The sequence below is a fragment of the Myiozetetes cayanensis genome, unplaced genomic scaffold (genome assembly GCF_022539395.1).
Source record: "Myiozetetes cayanensis isolate MyiCay16 unplaced genomic scaffold, myiCay2020 scf6-25, whole genome shotgun sequence".
NCBI classification, from domain to species: domain Eukaryota; kingdom Metazoa; phylum Chordata; class Aves; order Passeriformes; family Tyrannidae; genus Myiozetetes; species Myiozetetes cayanensis.
The window spans coordinates 4,172,809-4,190,414 of NW_026087853.1; the positions used below are offsets into that span (position 1 = coordinate 4,172,809).

General features: G+C 47.0%; 1 long non-coding RNA gene across 1 annotated transcript; it reads left to right on the forward strand.

The window, feature by feature from the left end:
• Positions 1 to 3,773: 3,773 nt before the first annotated feature.
• LOC126651180 (uncharacterized) lies at positions 3,774 to 16,084 on the forward strand. Its single transcript, XR_007631575.1, has 4 exons — positions 3,774 to 3,943; positions 5,129 to 5,251; positions 10,758 to 10,874; positions 10,963 to 16,084. It is a non-coding gene; the product is annotated as an uncharacterized LOC126651180 (long non-coding RNA).
• The last annotated feature ends 1,522 nt before the right edge of the window (positions 16,085 to 17,606 follow it).

The following is a 17,606-nucleotide window of genomic DNA, read 5'->3' on the forward strand; positions in this document are numbered from 1 at the left end:
TAGATGTAGGCAGGATTAGCCTCCCTGGGCATCCGATCCCTCTGAGGCTGGCCAACTGTTGGGAGGCATGAACAGGGTCCAGAAACTGGAGCTACTCATCTTCATTTGCTGTGACAAACCAGTGGCTGGGAAAGCTTTTGAGGGTCTGTGTCTGCTGGAGGCAGCTGAGCATGCCAGGCCAGGGACAAAACTTCATCCAGGATGTAACTCCTCACATGTGAAAGTTTTCAGGTACAAATTGTGAACATTTTGGGTATATTTTATCTTTTTAAAATACCTTCCACATGCTGTGTTTAGAAATACAGTACCTGTATAGGCATATGCTGCCTGAGAGGACCGGTGCTTTTGTACACACATCTTTTGAATGCTTGGTGCTTGAATTCATTATTTTAATTCATTTTTTCTGTAACACTTGAGGAGACACAACTGTTTTGAAATGAAGGAACAGATTTTTTTTTTTCTAATTTTTTGAGACAGTTAAAGTAAAGTAGATGCTAATGTTCTGGGCTTTTATATTCCCAATTGCTCTAAAGCATTTTAAAATATACATATGTTATAACACTGACTATGCCAGGCAATCCTGTTTTGAAAAGGCTAAACCAAAAGAAAAAGCTGCTCTTCTGTTGTCTGCCTGTCCAGGTTTTATCTTATGCAGCACACATTTAAAGTCTTATCTTCTCCAATAATATCACTGTCAATAGGGACTTTGGTCCCAGTTCACAGGTCTGTTTAATTTCCGTTGCATGAAAACATTGTGCAATTCAGCTGGACAGTGATTCCCAACCAGGCATCCCTGGCAGAGGGGAAAACTCCTCTTCATACAAGGAGGGGAGGTGACCTCTCATGCTCCCATGGCAAGAGGAAGGGGATGGGATGGTTTGAGATGGAGCGTCTGCTGCTCATCTTGGAGGAGGTGCCTTTCAGCCAGCAGAGCAATGGTGGTTTACACTGATGGGATCTGTTTCCCTGCACTCTCTGCCCGCCGGGAAAGCGGACAAAGAAAAGCAGCTACATTTGGATTGAGGAAGAATTTCTTCCGGGCTGATCTGGGGTTGGAAATACTTCTCGGAGCCAGCTGAGGAAACACAGTTGACCTTTTGGCTGTAAATTATTGCTAGCTAATAAGTCCTGCTTGTGTGCTGAAAGGAGAGGGGATGATGTACCTTTGCAGCAGAAGTTGTGTTGAATGTTAAAAAAAAACCACAGTAAATTTCACAAAGGTTGGAGTAAGTGAGGCTGTCGTTCATTCAGCTCTTAGGCATGGAGTAGGTGCTTCTGTGTCTTCCTTTTCTGTCTCTGCTTACAGAAGTGATATTACTGAATTAATTATGACATCTTTGTGAAGAGCTGACAAATTGCTCAAGTCCTCTATTCAGCAGTAGAGAAATGTCAGGTTCATCTCACAGTAAATTTAAAATTACACCAACCTGAACTACTGCAACTGGCAGCATAATAATAAGGCAGGTAATCAAAATCAATTAAATTCCAGTGCCTTCCTATTGTCCTAGAAAATTCAAATTTGAAATTAGCTGGAGTTCATTTGACTTCTCAATAAAAGAAGCAGAGCTTCAGAGGTAATTTGAAGTAAGTATGTGGCCGTGAGTGATCTTTCCTCAAACTGCAAAGACCAGGAGAGATGAGTGCATTCACATGTTCACGCATACTGAGTGCCAAACTCAGCCAGATGCTCAGAGTCAAGGGAGTAACTGGTTTGAGTCAGTGGCATCGATGTGTGTTAGCTGGGACTCAGACCTACCAAGACTCAGTCTGTTAAAATTTGGATGAGATATTGATCCAGGGGAATGCCAGTTGAAGTGGGCTTCCATTCCTACCATGTAAGAGAGAGCAGGACTAAGCCTGGTGCATGCTTCTCTGCAGGGACTTCATGGAGACCCTGGAGCAAGCAGAGGGAGGGGAACTCCATGTGTGCCACCAGCAGTGATATGCCAAGTTACATGTGTGGGACACCATCTTATAGATCCCAAGAGAACAGGGGATGGCCCAGGACCTTCAGATGCTGCTTAGATGAATGTGTTCCAATAGCACCTTGACTTGGTTTTGTCGCTGCCTGAGACTTTGAGTCACCTTCGGTAACAGGATGGAACACGATTGCCCAGAGAAGTTGTGGCTGCCCCATCCCTGGAAGAGTTCAAATCCAGGTTGAATGGGGCATTGAACAATCTGGTCTAGTGGGAAGTGTCCCTGTGCATGGCAGGGAGGTTGGAACAAGATGATCTTTAAGATCCCTTCCAACCCAAACCATTCCGTGATTTATGGGCTGGATGGAGTGATGGGGCTGGCTGTGGTATTAGCATGAGTCTCTCAGGAGCCGCGGTGTCATCCATGGTGTGGAAATGGACACAGCTGGAAAGCACAGAAGAATAATTATTGTCTAAGAAGATTTCCTCTAGGAGAGAAGTCCTGAGCAAAGCCCAGGCTTGGTGCTGGGACTGATCTGAGACAGTATTGTGCTGGTAACTTCACTGCAGCCATTGGCCCCAGTCCGGCTTTCTGGAAAGACTCGTCTTGTACAACTCCTTTTCAACTTGTACAACTCCTCTGGGAATGCCTCACTTCATCCAGGGAAGTTCCCTACATGTAGTTGGCTGTACTAACTGTTTTTTAGAAAAGAATTTTTTTTTCAAATTTTTTTTTCATACTCTTCTATCTGCCAGTATTTTTGGGAAAGGGATTTCCTCTCTTTGTCCACACACTTGTCCCTTAGACAGATATGATTTTATTTGCTCCTTTTAAATTTTTTCTGGGCCTTGCTGGCTGCACCCTCGGTTATGAGGATAGGCTGAGCCTGATATCCCACCTATTGCCATAAGGAGGGTGCTCAGCAGTTAAATCCTGCTGTCTGACTGAGGCACAGTAGTTGTCCCACCCCACAGTGACCTGCTGTTTTGTTTGGGAGGAGATTTGGGTTGTTTTGCTCTGCAGCTTTTATTCCTGCAGCAATCCAATTTCTGCCCGGGGGATTGCAGAGTGCCATAGTGCCTCTTTGGGATCACGGGTGTATTTACCAGGGTGAGACCCAGGGCACCGTGGTGGAACATCCCGAAAGCTCAGGGGAAAAACGGTGTGTGAGGATCTGATGTGGGAATGGAGGAAGAAGTGAGCAATGTAACTCGGGAGGGAAGAGAAGTGTGAGCCAGCAGTAGAGCAGAAGAGCTTGGCTCTCTGCACGCAGTACCAAACTGGACTCGTCTCTCCCTCCAGCCTTTCCAGGCACTGAGTTGTGTTTTTCCCAGTCTTGCCCGGAAGCGAGCAGAGCTCTCGCCCTCTCAGTGCCGCAACGGGCACTCAGCAAATCCCCTGCTGCCGACCCTCTCCGTGCCTCCTTCGGTCCGCCCTGAAGGGAGGTTTTATGCCCCCACCCTCCCACTCCGTCGGGCTGCTTCCAACCCCCATTCCCCCCCCTCAGTTTTGGTGTTTCACATCCCCATCCTCTGCCGCGAGTTTCAGGCAGCTCCTCACCGCCTGTCCAGCTCTGAACTGCGGCATCTGCTCCATCCTCCGGCTCACCCCGCAGCCCGGCGGCCCGCCCGGCACAGCACGGCTCGGCTCGGCTCGGCGCAGCACGGAGCATCCCGGTGGCGGGACCTCCCCCTCCCTCCTTCCCCATTCCTCCTCCCTCCCCGCGGCCTCGAGTCGCGCCAGTGATGGAGAGAGCGTCACCGTCTCCTAGCAGCGCTCCTAGCAACGCTCCTAGCAACCGGGCAACATCTGCTCCCGCTGGACCAATCCGCGCGGGGAACATCTGGGCACCCACCTCCGCGGGCTGCGGCCGGGAGGTGATGCGCTCCTCAGTGGCTGCAGGGACCCGCAGGAGCTGCCACCACCACCACCGCCGCTACCACCACCTCCACCGCCGCCACCTCCTCCAGGAGCAGCGAGGGAAGGACGGAGCAGCCCTCCCTCTGGAGCCGGGGCTCGCTGGGTGAGTGGCGCTGAGCCGGGGGCACGGCGAGCTGTGGGGTTGTCCGAGGCAGTGAGGTGGCGTGGGGCTTTGCTGGTGGGATCTGCCCCAGCGGGTTTAGCAGGTGGCTACTGACGGGGAGTAAGTTTTGTGTTTGTTTGTGAGCTCTCGGCTTTGCGGCATCGTGGAAGAGGGCAGGGAGCTGAGAGGGAGGCTCATGCACGTCCCGCAGTGTTATGAGCTACGGGCAGAAGTGCTGCTGCTCTGCCGGACTGTAACATGCTCTACAAAAGGTCATTTCGATCAGAGTCCTCTTTCTACGGCAAGAGCCGAACTCTGAAAAGTAACCATAGCTCCTCTTTCATTGCCTGTTAATGGTGTCATCCTCTGGGATGACACAACTCTCTAAATATAGTTGTCTTATAGCTGCGAGGCATGAATATGCACACATACATCCTCTTTCTCTCTTGCAGGATTTAGACACGTCTACTTTCATTCGTGTGCATAAACAAGTGAGTGTTTCTGCACACACATGTGAAAGTGCAGAGTTTAGGTAAACTCATACGTATCTGTGATAATTTTCCCCCAGAGTGGGTGATACTCTTACATGACAGATACTTCACCAAGAAGGCAAGGCATCAGCCTGGAAACTGCACTGTATCTCAGGCAAACACTGAAACACGCACCCTGCAATAACTCTGTTGAAGAGAAACGGGAATTTGACTTTCCCTGGACCTGTATTGCTCTGTGGGCAGTGTTAGTGTGTATAATAGGAAATTAATGCTACTACTCAAAATAATGGTGTTGTTTCATAGTAGTCCTTTAGCTGTCCTCCGAGGATTAATGGAGAAATAATGTCCCATTTTAAAAGGTGGTCGGGGTAGAATTCATGTTCTATGTCTGGGAAAGTCTGGATATTTAAGGAGCAAGCTGTATTTTTGCAGCATTTGCTCTGAGAGGATATACCACTGAGGCACTGAAATGTTTTTTCTTAATGTTTTATGATGATGTTTGAAAGGGATTCCAGGAAGCAAGGTCAAAGTTAGAGAATTGGGTGTGACATCAGAACTCTTATTTATTCCTGTTACTAAACCCTGTGGGCATGCTGAAATAGCACTTTCTTCTCGTGTGGTCCAGCTACTTGCCGTGTTTGTCCTGACTTTGCCACCTGAGCCATGTATGTTTCTCCTTGATGCACCACCCCAGGTAACCGTTCAGCAGTGCCGTGCTGCCAGAAATGCTCGCTGAGCCCGTGCGAGGGGGAAATCTTACCAGAACTGCTGAGATTATCCCAGAAAGACCCTTTGCAGATTGACTCCGCATCCTCAGGTAACTAACAAGTTTGCAGACTTTAGGTGGTCTGGCTGAGTGAGGGAATTTACTGGGATTAGTGTTGAAAGGGGATGAACCCAGAATTATTATTTTGTTCTATCGATAAAAGCAGTGGGACTGTAAGAAGTGAGGCAGGAATAGTCACTCAGCCATTAAATCTCGTGCCTTCATGCCCTCATGAGAGCTATTCAGATGCTTGTGCCCTGTACACATGTGTGCCCAGGGAGAATCTGCAATTAGGGAGATCTGCAAAGCAATTAGCCAACTAAAAGGCAGTTTTAAAGTGCAAAGGCAGCAGACAACAGTACGGCTGTGGGTCCCCACCTTTCCGTGAGTCAATGAAAGGGGGCTTACTCTGTCTGAGAGAGGGATAAGGCTCGATACGCTGGAAGGACTGCAATCGATTGGCAGTCCGTGTGAAATCCTAGGGCTGGCATGTGTTTTCGATCCACATGTTCATCTGCCTGTGGTCTGGTAGCTTTGCATTATCAACCGGGAATCCCACAGTGGGACCAGCTGCTTATGCTTCCCCTGAAGGGGGGAAAAGCTGCAGCAGAGCATGTGAAATCAGAGGCAGGTTTCAGCTGAGCACCCCCTAATTGCAAGTGCTCTGAAGTTCAGAGAGGGGGAATTAGTCACGGCAGTTCGACAGCAGTCGCAAGGACATGATGATACATCCTGCCGTGTCCAAGTCACATCTCCCGCCAATAATAAAGGCCAATTTCTGTGTGCTCAGAAGCCTGAGGTTTTCTATTTGTGCATGCAAGAGATGCTCAGAAATGGTTTCCGTCTCAGCCAGCTTTAGCTTGCATATTGATTACCCTCCTTACGCTGCGATAGGAACCCTGCAGGGCACCGGCACATTTGAGTCACCACCTCCGTGCGCAGCGGCGGCAGGTCTGGCTCGGCCAGCCGGCTCTGTGCTTACCCCCTGCAGATGTCTGCATCAACACCAAATAGTATCGACTCGTACAACCCCTTTCACTGCAGCACTGAGCAGGCAGGGATGAATTTTCTTCCACAGAAAAGGTAGGGGAGGTGGAGGCACAGGCAGGTGTGGGGATGCTCCCAAGAGCTCACGCATGAGTTATAGGACAGAGCTGCTGTGCAGACCGGGGCTTCCAGATCCCTCTCCGCTGCCTAAGATGAAAAAGCACGAGATTTGGTTGGTTTTCTCCTGGCTGTTCAATCTTTTGTTAAACTCTGTCTTAGCTCCTGTCTCGGCTGGGTTGCAGCTCTGTGGAAATCACCCGGCACTAATTCGTGCCAAAGAGGGGCTCCTGTCACTGGGGCAATGCAGGAGCACAGTGGCCAGATGAAGTAAATTTCTAGCAATTTGCAGTTCAACTGGGAAGTTGCCAGGCTATAAATCTATTTCCAACCCAATTTAGATAAGATAACCCTCTGTCCAAACACGGCTAATAACTCTGTGAGTACCACGCCATGGAGCACCATAATTATTCCTGGAGAAACAAATAGGAACAGACATATTCTGCTCTTTTGAAAGTACAGTTAAAGCCCTCGCGAAGCTGTGTTTGAGAGATCCAAAGCTCGAGACAGAGGCGCCTATTCCCTCCTCACTGCCGCGCATGGGATTTATGTTTCAAACTTCCATTAGCGCTAATGGCAGCTGCAGCCGCCGTGCTCCGATGTGCTGATGTGCCGCGCATGCAGAGCAGGCACGGCACCGGCGGGCTGTAAACACCGGGCAGCGTGAGCAGCAGCGCCTGCCCTGGGGCTCCCGAGCCCTTGGCAGCACTTCCCGCCTCTGGAAACTGCACCGAGTCCTTGGTGAGCAGCAGAGGGCTTGCGGCTGAACGCTGCCGGGATGCTGAATGCGCTTTTCCAAGGTTCGTCCAGGCTGGAAGGACAAACCCCAGGCTCAGGACTCAGCGCTCCGCTGGTTAGTCTCCCCGTGGGGAAATTTGGCCCCGTGCCTTGACTTGTGGTGTAGCGCTGAGAAAAAACGTAATGTGATTAAGATGTATCTGTCTCTGAGCTTGAGTGAGGCAGAGGCAGTGACTCATACCACCTTGCTGTAGCTGTCAAAACACTTGGCTCGCGAGAATAGCCTTCTACACAAAAAGCACTGATTCAATATGTTTATATTTAAACAAAACACTAAGGGTCTGATTCACTGCGGCATTACTACAGCCTGTAACCCCAGCCAAGCAGCTCCCAGGCACGCACAGAGCCAGTGCACGCTGACTTTCAATAAGTGTTAGAGAAAGGCTTGGTCCTTGTGAGCCTCCTGCAGGGAGAGGGGCCCCTGGAAGGCTTTAGCATCCGTGCTGGTGTCGAGGGCGCAGTGCAAGGCACAGTTCATGCTCTCATTCCCTGCACCTGCAGACAGGTGTGTGGGCATCACCAGCAGCCACAAAATGTGACAGTGACAACGAGACGGGTGGTGGTGGGGTGGTAGCTACACTGAGCACAAAAGGCAGACCTCGAACTTCTGTGGAGCAGCCCTGGGATGGGATTTGTTTGCCTTCAGTTCACTTTCTCACCCTATAGCTGCAGGTGTGCAGGCAGCACCCTTCCCTCCCAGAGAGAGGTAAGGTAGCAGCTGAGCTGGTGTGGGAAAGTGAGTGCCCCTAGGCACTGCAGATCTGGAACTGCTGGGGTTTGCTAACAGCTGATGTGGTGTCAAGCAGCTTGGGGCTACTTTGCTCCTAGAGTGTAGTCTTTCATTTAAAAATGGGAACACATTTAAAGCCAAACTTACAGCCTAGAGACACTCTCGATGTTTGCTTAGTTGTTGTTTCCCTTCCTTGCTCCTAAACCACGTTATGGGGGGGGGGAGATGGGGGTGTTGTTACAACTCTGCTGCTTTAGCCGATGTAAGGTCTTTAGGAGTTTAAATACAGTCAACCTTTTGCACCCAGTGGGAACATCGCAGGCTGGTGCTGAACATAACCCCACAAAAGAGGTGCCATTTGCATACTCAGTGATGCCAGGATGGTCATATATGTCCCTCAGCAAAATACAATTTTTCCATCTGCTCCTGCCAGCCAGCAACAGCCCCCATCCTGTGACATGTGCTTAAACACAGCCTTTCTTCCCTCCCTCCCTCCCTCCCAGGGTCAGGGTGACAGTGTTCCTTGCTTTGTCCCGGCTCTCTGCTATTTGCTGGTATCTCCAGGACCACCTATGGCCAGGGGATGCTGAATTTCACACTTTCACTCTCCATTCTCTGGGGCAGGGAGAGAAATTCCTGTGGCCTGGAGCAGCAAAGGAGAGGTTTGTACGGAACTAGTGGAGCTGCAGAACTGAGCCACGATGCTCTGGCACTGCGATTGTCTGTGCTGCCCCTGCACTCACTCAGGCTTTTTCTGTTTGTGCTTCACACAGGCAGTACTAGGGCCATGCTTCCAGCTTTTTCTCTGAAAAACTCTAGGGAGCAAGTTAGAGCACTTAGAGTCTTGCTTTGAGGGAAAGGATGGGTCCGTGGTTGACTCATCTACCTGTGTGCTGGGTTTGGCTCCTTTCCCAGCCCTGACAGCCTGGGTGGCTACAGGAATGTCACTTCATCTGTCTATACCTTTGTCTTTCTCGGAGAAGTGTGAGGAAAACTGTAACTCATCCCATGGCACTGGGAGATAAACACATTTGTTGTGCTCAGATAAGACAGCAGTGGGGTTTCCACCTAGGAGAACCTAATATCAGAGTAATTAAATGTCCAGTCTGTCATGGCTCTGGTGTAACTCAAATAGTGGAATAAAACCTCCAAGCAGTGAAGGTTGCTGCACATGAATTTAAACCAGTGTTTGCAGCTATGCCTCAATGCCAATGGAGTGGTGAAGACCACAACTGTGCCCTTGCCCTTGAGAGCTGAGGTGGGTGCAGGGAGCATCTCTGGTGCATGTGGTCCAGGGTGATGAGAATGTAGTGTTGTCCCAGAGAAATGCTGTTGTTTTGTTCAGTCCATGTTGGGATGGGTCCCAGAGCAAGGCTCAGGGGTCTCAACTCCAAATGGGCTGTTAATCCACCAGTCAGGAATTTTCTGCAAAGATTTGTAACATGCTTTATGAGAAACCTCCCTCCTCACCAATTTGAAATTCAGGGAGAAAATACAAGGAGACTCTCGTGTGAGGGAATTTCTTCTTCAGCCCCTTCTTGTGGGTTTGAGGAAGGAAGGAAGGAAGGGAGAGCACATTGCTCCTTCCTGCTAGTGAAGGATAGATACTGTCAGTCCTTGAAATGGTTGTGTGGGTATCTCATTACTCCCACCTGCAGCTATGACTCAAGGAGTCCCTCATGACCCATGGCAGGATCCTTCCAGTGAAGGGAGGTCTGTGTTCTGGCTGTGCAATACCTTTTGGCTTTTCTGCTGTGGCAGGGAAGCGGTCCAGAACCAAATCCTTTATTTCCTCAGAAAAATGAAGTTTTAAATGCTACCATGAGGAAATCTCAATTTGGGGAAGAAAGTATTTCCCATAGGACCGGACTTTGAGTTATTCTGTGAAGTGGGTCTGAATACTTTCCCTGGATTGCCTTTAGACATCAACATAGTAAGTTTTTAAAAATGGTACATTTAAAAGTAAACAACCGAATTTTCTTATAAAAGAGAGGGTGTGGGAGATGATGCCTCCTGCAAATGCACATGCCCCCTCGTATTGTCTACTGAATAGCCAAGCAAAGACCAATCCTGGCTCTTACAGGGACCCAGTGTTCACCAGACAGTACCACCGAAGTTAAGGACCTCATTAAGATGCTGAATTAGCACCATGACACCTTTCCATGGAGATGAAAGAGGTCAGAACAGCCAGCCAGGCCCGCCTGCAGGAGCACAGGGTGCCCTAGTCCTTGGCAGGGCTCTGCTGTGGGGGACCAGACCTCCACTGGGATCTTATCACAGGCCAAAAGAAAAGCCCTATAGTTCCTTCTCTTAAACCAAAGGTTGAACCTTCATCCTGTGTGCCCTGAAAAACTGAAGCAACACGGAGAACAAACCAACTCCATCCCCCTGCCACTGAACTGGGGCTCTGCTGCTTCTCTGAGACGACACCACCATCTAGTGAATATGCTCTGTATTGGTTTTCCAGGGAAGCCGGGGAGCTCTGTGCATGGCGTGTGGAAATCAAAACCCATCCCTTGGCCTGCACACCCCACAGCGTGGCACAGGGGCCTGTCCTGCAGATGGATGGTCCCATCCCAGTCACTCCTCACGGTGACCTTCCCGCCTTGGGCATATCTCACCTGCTCTGTGATGTCATGGCTGGCCAGGACACCCCACTGGGCCTGTGCCTGGTGATGTGGTGGTCACTCCAGAGAGGGGCTTGCAGTGCTGATAAGCCTCAGAGTGGGTGTTTCAGAAGTGCCTTCTCATTTGCCAGCCTCTCAGTTGTTTTTCCGGTGCCTTGAAGGCTGCAGGTCAAGGCTGAGTGTCCCCGTGGCTGCATCCCCCCTCCAGACTCCTCCTTCCCCTACACACCCCAGGCTGTGATGTCACATCCACCATGGCAGCAAGCAGTACTGACCTTCTTTTTATTCTTTTGTGCAGAGCTGGTCTGATCAGGGCCTACCAAAGACATTAACGACGTCGAAAGTAGCCTACTTTAAGAGAAAATATGCAGAAGAAGAACATTTACATCAAGATTACCATGAGTATTGTCCAAAAGTGAGTATCTCTCTGATTCCAGACCCCAACCTCCCCCAGTTTCACTCCTTGCTTCTAAAGGACCATTCACTTGCTCTTTACTCCCCAGCACTTGATATTACCAGAGGACCGGACTTGTATCCTAAAACTGTCTCTCCAGAAACTCCGCTTCCTGGACGACCCCGAAGCCTATCTCCGTAGGTCTGTATTAATTAACAATCTGTTGAGGAAGATTCACCTAGAGACAGAGAGGGAGAGCTATGAATACTTTAAGGAGGCTCCGTGCTATAGGACTGCTTACTCTGACGCGCGAAAACGGCTGAAGTTTATGGTGCAGGAGTGCTGTTCCCAGTCGCTCTATTATGAAGAGCTGCACTCGTATCGCATCGTGCCTTACTCTGCAGAGAACGCCGTTTACGGGATGGGCTACACGGGCAGCCACCTGGAGCAAAATTCTCAGTTGCTTATTTATAAAATGAATTAAAGTAGCTGTTAGACCCACTGATGTTTGTTTCTGAATGCTTGAACTGCTTACTGAGGTGTTAAGGTGAGGCACTAATTGCAGATCAAAGGCGGATGCGTTGGGAGCTGAGTGGAAGGTACTTTGGATAATGCTGTGCAGCCCCCGCTGTTAAACCCCCCGGCTGTGAAGTACCTTGCTGTACACACAGAGCTGGTGCAATACGGAGGTCCTTACCCGCAGAGACTGCGTGCAGCGCGCTTTGTAGAAACAAAGCTGCATTTTTAAGTTCCCTGTGTGTAGATACAGACGTTCCAAATCCCTCTTACAGTTATAAATTACGCCATCCCTGGTGGAAGGGGAACCGCCCAAAGCAGTGGAGTAGTCTAACAGTGAGGAGTAAAACACAAGTTATCTTCTGTAAAGTTATAGCTAGAAAGTTTTTTGAGAAATGCTTTGACCATGGAGGAGTCAGTGCCAAAGGAATCAGCCTTTAGTTTAGGATTTTCAGAGACTGAACTCGCTTGCTACTTACAAGGTACTCTGTACTGAGATTTGCAAGGGTTTGTGGGTTGTTGTTTGTTTTTTTTTTTAATAATTGCATTCACCTTTTACTTATATTATCTCTTAGCTGGTATCTACTTTGCTATTTTAATAAGAACCAGAATGACTCACAGGAAAGATTGTTTCTTCAGCCCATCATTGGTGTTCCCTTAACTTCATTTGCCTCTTTCCCTAGCTGTTTCCCTGATACTTCTTTGCATGCTAATTTTGCTGTTTGGCCCGAGGTTCGCACTAGTGCTAGGGAATAGACAGCAATTTCTTTTTATGTGGAATATAACAGGCAGAAAAACAATGATAACCCTCATAGATAGAGAATGAATGTATCTGACAGATGCTGATAAGGCCTCAGAGGTTCTGACGAAACTGCTCAGCATTAGTAATAATGTTTCAGGTTAAGTGAAATGTCTAATTTTAATCTGGGAATTAACTTTAGAAGATGTAAATATGTATTTCACAAGCTACGATGCGTGAGATGTTCAGCAAATGGAATGACTACAAGTGGAAAGTTTATAGCTGCCAAAGCTACATCATGAAAATACCAAAGAGTAACACAAGGGAAAAGATGATGCTCCAGCAATGGGGTCAAAAGCAAAGATTGCACTATAATCTGGGGAAATGTGATTAACGAGCCTGTAAATTAGCCGTTAGCGATACACCTGCAGTTCACCCACGGGTGACCTGCATCCCAGAACTGCTGAACAAATGTACAAGATGATTCAAAGCCTGTCAAAGCCCTGCAGGTCTGTTGGCTTACAGCGAAGAAACTGGCTTTGCCTCGCTGGCTATCACCACTTTAAAGCTTTAAAGCGAAGTAAATAATAGTGCACGCTCAGCTGGAGGCAGAAATATATACATATATATATAAAAAAGAACCTAATTTTTTTTATTATTATTTTGAAAGGCTTTGCTCGTGCAGATGTGGCTGATGCTATTTCTGAAGCATTATACAGTATGAACAAATACCATGGCTTGCCAGGAACGTGCTTTGTGTCAGGGTCCTCCTGTCACCCTGCTTAGAGCATCCTAGTCATGTGTGTTGCACGTATCATCGCAGCTCTCAGGCACATGTTAGTGCAGGAGAAAAGGCAGGAAGGCGAAAGCAAGAGGTGTGAAGAACAAAGTTACTCTGGTATCAGTGGTTAGAAGGTGGTAGAGGTATAAGAGATAGAAGGAAGTAGTAAAATCCAGATTTTTTTTTTTTTAAATAGTAATAAAAAAAGGCAGCAGTGCAATTCAAAACAAGGATAACCTGCAAACTGGAGAACATAAACAGCACAGATACTGTGGGAAGGCTAGAAAAACAGGGCTGTGCTGTTTGGAAGGTGCTGTTAGTCATGATGAATGTTCAGGTTTTATTTTTTATTTTGAGACGAGGCATATTTACTTGTCTTGTACAAAATGGTATCTTTAAATCCTTGGTTAGTGCAATTCAGGATCAGAGCTGCCTGGCTATGTGTGGTTGATTCGTGCTGCCCCTGGGCTTGCACCAGCCCCAGATCGTGTGAGTGGTTAAGCTTTCTTGTGGTATGGTTTAAGAAATCTCCAGCTTCAGGCAGCCGTGCCCACCTCATCAGGGGGCTGAGAGAGGCCAGGCTAATGATCAGGTGTGAGGAGCGGCCCCAGTACCACCAGTAAGAGCTGGCAGAGAAGCCCATCTGCTGCGTGGGCTGTGGGCTGGCGAGAGGAAGGGTGTTGTGAGAGGTGCCATTATCCCCCAGGGAGCTCTCTGGCCTCTGCGGGCACCTCACACGCCTCGTGCTGCCTTTAGGGCTGCCATGGTGGCAAAGGAAAATTGCTCCTGTCTTCTGATTTTTCAAACCATGTAATTTTCCACTCTGAATTGGTCTGATTTATGAATTTTTTTCTTCTTCATGTCCATTTCACTTGAATTCATAATGATCTAGCAGCTACATGAAATGCTAAAACGTTTCATTTCTCACTGACTGACTTTATTATATTCGTAGGATTTGCTGGCTTGAATAAACAAAACTTTTAACTTAAAATCAGTAACGTTTCAATGAAATGGAAAAAGCTCAGTAGGATCAAAATCTTTAACCTCACATGAAAAAAACCCCACACTGGCCCTGTCAGATTCATCTTTGGAAAGGTTCTTTGCCTGCTGGAAGAGGTAGATACTTTCTTGCCTATTGAAAGCTTCTCTGATAAGGTGTTAAGATAACTGAACACATATAATAGACAAAAATCTGCATCAGATCACAAAACTCCTAGGAAAGAGGATGATCTTTTACTCTTGTTTTTTTCTTGAACAAAAAACATTGTCTGATTTTTTAACTTTTACTTGCTCTAGAAGCTGTTCGAATGGATAATTTCTTTCTAGAGAACAAATTGGTTTTGTTTGGTTGACTTATTAAATGGAATCAAAGGTCCCCAATTCTAAATGTTTTAAGTCTACTTTAGTTTTTACTGCCTTCCACTTTGCCCAGTGATTGGTCCTGTTGAAAAGTGGATCTGAAAGATTCTACTTTAGTACTTAAAAAACATAGTTTATGGGGTGATAAAGAAGTACAGAGGTGCAATAGCACTGCAAGTGACTCCCAAAATATTTAATTTGACAGCTTTTGAACTATATACTGATTTTAACATTGAGTTACCAAGTTACTGGGTACCAGCACTTTAATACAGTTATATACAGTGATTTTTCCTTATGTGGTTTGTAGCTAAAATTCAGCTCTTCTGGCTTCTGATGTGCGAATTTGTCTGTAGGTGGTCAGCTTTCAGTGATATATATATATATGTTTTATTATGACTGCATTAGGAACTCCTACATATGGGCTATGTTTGCACTGGATGTAAAGAAAGTCCTTCCTTCCCTTTGACTCAGTTGCCTTGGAGATAGAATATTCATTGGAGAGAATATAGATGAGCTGGGTGACAGGGACAGACTTTGTGATGAGAGCTGATCATTTTGAAAATGACTGGCTCAGGACGATTCATTTTCACCTTGGAACAGCAGCACGCTGGGCTGTAATTAGTGTTTCTATGGGTTGAGTTTTCTTTGTGTTGCTTTTCCCTACCTGGCTGCACATGTTGATTGATAGTGGGGCGGCTCCATGGGAGGCACAGTGTGGGTGTCATGTCTCTGCCTGTACAACCTGGTGGTGAACCCCAATATTGCTTGAGCAACCTGGTCTAGTGGAAGGTGTCCCCTGCCTATGGTAGGGGGGATTGGAACTGGATGGTCTTTAAGGTCTCTTCCAACCCAAACCATTCCATGATTCTATGATGTCAGGGCCCTGATCCTGTAAATGCTTCAGTTATCATCCAATTTCCTTGCACAGACCCTCTTGCCTAAGCCCAAGAGGCTCCTCGTGTGCTTGATGCTCAGCATGTCTATGAGCCTGTGCCGGGCTGGGGCTGCTGGTTCTCCTCACTTGCCTCATTATCAGTGAAAGTGATTATCGAGCTGCCGCTTGAGTTCTTGAATACATTTATATTGCACTGTAAATTGAACTTTTGTTTTCAATGAATGTGTTGAGTATATGGACTATTGTGCCTTAAAGTCCCATCCTTATACGAGCCTTTGTAAATGTTCTGTAAATCCGCAAAACTTCTATCGCTGATGACTCTGTGCACTCTATACAGATCTGATTTGGTACTTGGCAGGACCTTGGGAAACCCAACCCTGACCTCGGTTTGCTGTGAACACGGAGGGGATATGCCAATTCCCTCTCTTTCTTTTTTTTTTTTTTTTTCTTTCCTCTTTGCTGTTCATGAAATTCTGTTTTTCTGGTTTCTGTCATAGCTGGGTTCTGGGTCACCTGCAGCACCAGAAGCCCCTTGCAGGAACTCAGAAAGTTGTAAAAAAGTTGTCTCCAGCTTTTAAATGCCACCTGTGCGGCGTGCTCTCAGGAGGGAATCACAGCTGCATGTAACAACTGTGGCAGGTGTTGTCAAGTATATCATCATATATTTGACAGGATTAACAGAGCAGAAAAGGGAACACCTATTTCTGTTGAAACGCATGAGCCTGCATAATGTTAAATACATGGTGATTATACACCAAGTAATTGGAATAATACTTAATGGTTCTGTAACAAAAAACAGCTTTTTAATGTTTAAAATTACCTGGGACCTGATTGAAGGTTTTTATGAAATTGTTTTCTAAAGTGAATAGTAGAAAAATGTATATGTATTTTAAATATACGTATGATGTGCATGTTATTAATAAAGATCTATTTCTATTGAACCAGATGGACTCTCGTTGAATGTATGTTGTTTGGTTTAGAGGTTAACATGTAATGTTACTAAAGAAAGTTTTCCAACACCATTAATCCCCTGAAAAACTTACAAGCTACAGATTCTTTGAGGGTGAACCTGGGGCTACTCCTTTGGATGCTGTGCAAACCCTGGCAATCACTTGTCCTGTCCTGATCCCACTGTTTACATCCCAACTTGCCCATGGGCTTACAAAGCCCTTCCTCTTTTCCTTGTTTTTATTTAATTTAAAAATCTGCAAGAAGCCATTTTTCTAATGATATTCTGCAAGGCATCTTCCAGATGCTTCAAAAAATGAAAGAAAAAAATAGTTAGCTATTATTAGTTCAGGAAAACTGTATTTTTTACTAAAAATCCTGAATATAACGGAAAGATCACCATCTTCCTCCTCCTTGGGGATTTTCTTTAGGATTCTTTTCTTGAAGAAGCTGAAATGAAACACTGAAAATATTTAAGAGATGCTGAAAAGGAGAAATATTTACAAAAGGAACTTTCTCCTGTGGGCTGGAGCCTATTGGAGCTATCGCAAGGAGACGTTTTCCAGGGCCAGGTGCTTCAGCTCCCATCTCCAGCCAGGACTTGGGTACCACCTGGGGCTGCAGGTCCAGGATTTTTAAGGACAAAACATTGCAACCAGGTGCCATAGGCACAGCAGTACACGAGTCACCTCCTCTGATGGTGTTGCATTAGGAGACAACAGCTGGGTGTTGTCAGCCTGAGGACAGCTCTGAAATCACTGATTCTGAGTGCCCTACATACCTCATCTGAATGTAGCGTTACCAGGATTAACAGCCACCACCCAAATCCTGAGATGTTTCCCGTCTCTGAACATCTCTTCTTTTAAAGCAAAAGGCCACACCTGGACGTTGACATGACTTAGAGGAATGGACTTCTTGCTCCATGCCTGCAGGTTTAGCCTGTTTTCTCCCCATACTGTGTGTGAATGACCAAGGGTCTCTGGGGTGACATATCCCTGTCACAGAGAAATATATTCAAATGGCCAAAGTTCCTCCTAGATCCCTGGTGGGAACTGCCACCTTTGAAGATTCACCACTCTGGTGGGAGATACTGATCCTTGCTTGGTCCAATCACAGAAAGAACTGTTTTAGTGTGGAAATAAAAGACAGTGGAGCAACTTCACATCTCCCAGCACAGACACACCATGTTGTCCAACACATGCAAATACTTTCCCACTATGGATATTTTCAAAGTCCTGTGAATCATCCTGCCACAAGGCAAATTCAGCTGCAGACTGAAGGTGGGGTGTTCTATGCCAGTTATTCTGGTGCTAAAGGAGGTGGTGGAAACACCGTGGCCGGACCACCGTGGGCTTGCTTTGCTCTCAGCTGTGTTTTCTTATTTATCTCCTTACAACCATTTGCAGCCACTTTGAATCAAAGCAGCTGCTGGGCTGCCCCACCTCGGCACTGCCAGCCCAGAATCATGGAGCAGCTGGCACAGGACCCAGGGAATCCAGGTGAGAGCTGTAACTC